This window comes from Leptonychotes weddellii, chromosome 2 (genome assembly GCF_054177405.1).
Source record: "Leptonychotes weddellii isolate Sample4059 chromosome 2, ASM5417740v2, whole genome shotgun sequence".
Taxonomy (NCBI): domain Eukaryota; kingdom Metazoa; phylum Chordata; class Mammalia; order Carnivora; family Phocidae; genus Leptonychotes; species Leptonychotes weddellii.
Window position 1 is genome coordinate 114,485,851 of NC_138370.1, and position 3,365 is coordinate 114,489,215.

Here is a 3,365-nt window from a genome sequence, read left to right on the forward strand (position 1 = left end):
GACCCTGGGATCATGAACTGAGCTGAAGGCAGACACTTAACGACTGAGCCACCCAGGCGCCCCAAGACACACATTTTAGAAAGATCATTGAGCTGGCTCAGACAGTGGAGTGTGTGACCCTTGATCTCGGGGTTGTAAATTTGAGCCCTACGTTGGGTATAGAGATTACTTAAAAATAAAATCTTTAGGGCCACCTGGGTGGCTCCGTCAGTTAAGCATCTGCCTTTGGCTCAGGACATGATCCTGGAATGCAGGGATCCAGCCCTGCATTGGGCTCCCTGCTCAGCGGGGAGTCTGCTTCTCCCTCTGCCCTTACCTCCACTTGTGGTCTCTTTCTCTCTCAAATAAATAAATAAAATCTTTAAAAAAATAAAATAAAATCTTTTTTTTAAAAAAATGCAGTTATCCAGATTTTATTATTTGTATATAAGGTCATTAGCTGATTTTTAAATTCCAAAATGAGCACCTATATTAGAAATAACAAGTTTATTTAGCGTATATTTACTAAGGTCTTACTCTAGTACGTGGAGAGTATAAATAAACTTGAAATTTGAACAATAATCTTTTCTTGCCTTGAAGGCATTTGAAATTTAGCCAGAGATAGGCACAAACACAGCTAATGATAGTACAATTTAGTGATTATCATTTTTGTGTTATTTTTATGGTAGCATAGGAGAGGATTTATGAATTATGCCTGAGAGGTGATTGGAAAGGCTTCACATAAGAGATTATTATCTTGAGGTCATTCTAGGGAGAGGTAAAACTTGTTTATATATTATTTTGTTTATTAATGAAAACATTTTAAACAGTATATCCAGTAGCAGGTCTAAAATTATGTATGGGGCAAGCTTCTTAAGGGCAACAATTTGGTTGGATAAAGGATGGGGAAATTTGTCTTGCAGAGGTATTGCTTGGCACTCATAATGCTTAAATTATATGTTATAGATCAACAGGAGTAACATTCACAAAGATGCTTATACTCATGCTTTATGTAGTTTGAGGAAATGTAATTCTTATTAAAGATTATAGTTAATTTTACTTAAAGAGGTTAACAGATTATTAGAGGAGGGAAATCCCCTATATCACCTGTTGATGCTGCCACTGAATATGTTTTATTCATATCATTTGGCTTCTTTTTCTTTAAAGTACATGTTTCTGTAATTTTTTTAAACAAATGTTTATAGAATTCTAATAAATACTTTCAAGACTAAGTGTCATAATTTTTTGGGGTCAAACTTCTAAATGACCAGATATGAATAAGTCCTCCAAAAGGTTTCAGGGAAACAAAATATATGAACTACATTTTACTAGCATACTTCCAAGAGGTAGAAATGATAAAATTATTAGACTTATAAATGTAACAGATAACTCCTGACTGGAAGGCAGACATAATCTAATAAAAGAAAAATGATAAAGGAGGAGGTGATTTTATATTTAACACTTAAGCATTCTGTGTTAAACAGTATAATAAATGATCACTTTTACTTTCTGACGTTCAAGTAATAAATTGATATTTTGATTTTTTTCATGTTCAGAAAAGGAGCTATTTAAATATTTATATTTGTTGTTCCTTGTTTATTTGATCTCTAAAATGTTATCCATTGTTTCCATTATGCAGGTTTTTATTTTTTTATTTTATTTTATTTTTTTTTAAAGATTTTATTTATTTATTTGAGAGAGAGAAAGCACAAGAGGGGGGAGCGGGAGAGGGAGAAGCAGACTCCCTGCTGAGCAGGGAGCCCGATGCGGGACTCGATCCCGGGACTCCAGGATCATGACCTGAGCCGAAGGCAGTCGCTTAACCAACTGAGCCACCCAGGCGCCCCTCCATTATGCAGGTTTTTAAAAAGACTTTATTTATTTGTCAGAGAGAGAGAGTGCAAGCATGCCCAAGCAGGGGAGGTGGCAGGCAGGGGGAGAAGCAGGCTCCCCACTGAGCAAGAAGCCTGATGCGGGACTCAATTCCAGGACCCTGGGATCATGACCTGAGCCAAAGGCTTAACTGACTGAGCCACCCAGGTGTCCCTCATTTCTAAATTTCTTTTTTTTTTTAAAGATTTTATTTATTTGAGAGAGCAAGAGAGAGAGAGAGGGAAAGAGCACAAGCAGGGGGAGAAGCAGGCAGAGGGAGCAGCAGACTCCCCGCTGAACAGGGAGCCCAATGCGGGGCTCGATCCCAGCACCCTGGGATCATGACCTGGGCTGAAGGCAGACGCTTAACCGACTAAGCCACCCAGGCATCCCTCATTTCTAAATTTCTGATGAAATGTTCTTTCATTCCTAAATTTCTGATGAAATGTTTTTGGTAATTGATAATTATTTTTATGTACCAGAGCAGAAGAATATAGAAATAAACTTTCAGTAATATAATGAGGCTATATAATGTCAAAGGAGAATCAGTGCATAAAAAGCCAAATATTTTGATGTTGCTATTTCATACACATGGCTCAAAGACCTTTTTAAAATTAAGATGGGTATTTATTCTAAAAGGGCACATAGGGGGTGTGATTGTGTGTGTGTGTATTAAATATTCAAATTTTAGTTTATTTGAATCAAATTAAGAGTTATTGCAAGACAAATCCTCATGAACAATATGAAAATAATTTGTGGTCCATCGATTTATACAGCTTGGATAAGAAAGCAGTGTTAAAATAATGTTTAACTGGAAATTGTAGAATTCTATTTTATGTAATGGCAAGTTGTTGAAGCAGATTTATGTCGTGACATTTACAGATATTTACATAGAAACTAAATCTCAATGATGGCATATGCAGATATTCTTTTTTTTTTTTTTTTAAAGATTTTGTTTATTTATTTGACAGAGAGAGACACAGGGAGAGAGGGAACACAAGCAGGGGGAGCGGGAGAGGGAGAAGCAGGCTTCCCGCGGAGCAGGGAGCCCGATGCAGGGCTCGATCCCAGGACCCTGGGATCATGACCTGAGCCAAGCAGATGCTTAACGACTGAGCCACCCAGGCACCACCAGCATATGCAGATATTCTTAAAAAAAGGATATTTTTAACCTGTTTTTAAAATGTTTAATATCAGGTTTTCAGATCCCATTTTAGGACTGAAGTGAATTTGAAAACATGCCAAGCTTTCTGCTTTAGTCTAGGTTATACCTTGAATCTCAATAGAATCTAAATCCTGCCTTGTGAATTCTTTTTTTTTTTTTTTTTTTAAGATTTTATTTATTTATTTGAGAGAGAGAGAATGAGAGAGAGCGAGTACATGAGAGGGGGGAGGGTCAGAGGGAGAAGCAGACTCCCTGCCGAGCAGGAAGCCCGATGCGGGACTCGATCCTGGGACTCCGGGATCATGACCTGAGCCGAAGGCAGTCGCTTAACCAACTGAGCCACCCAGGC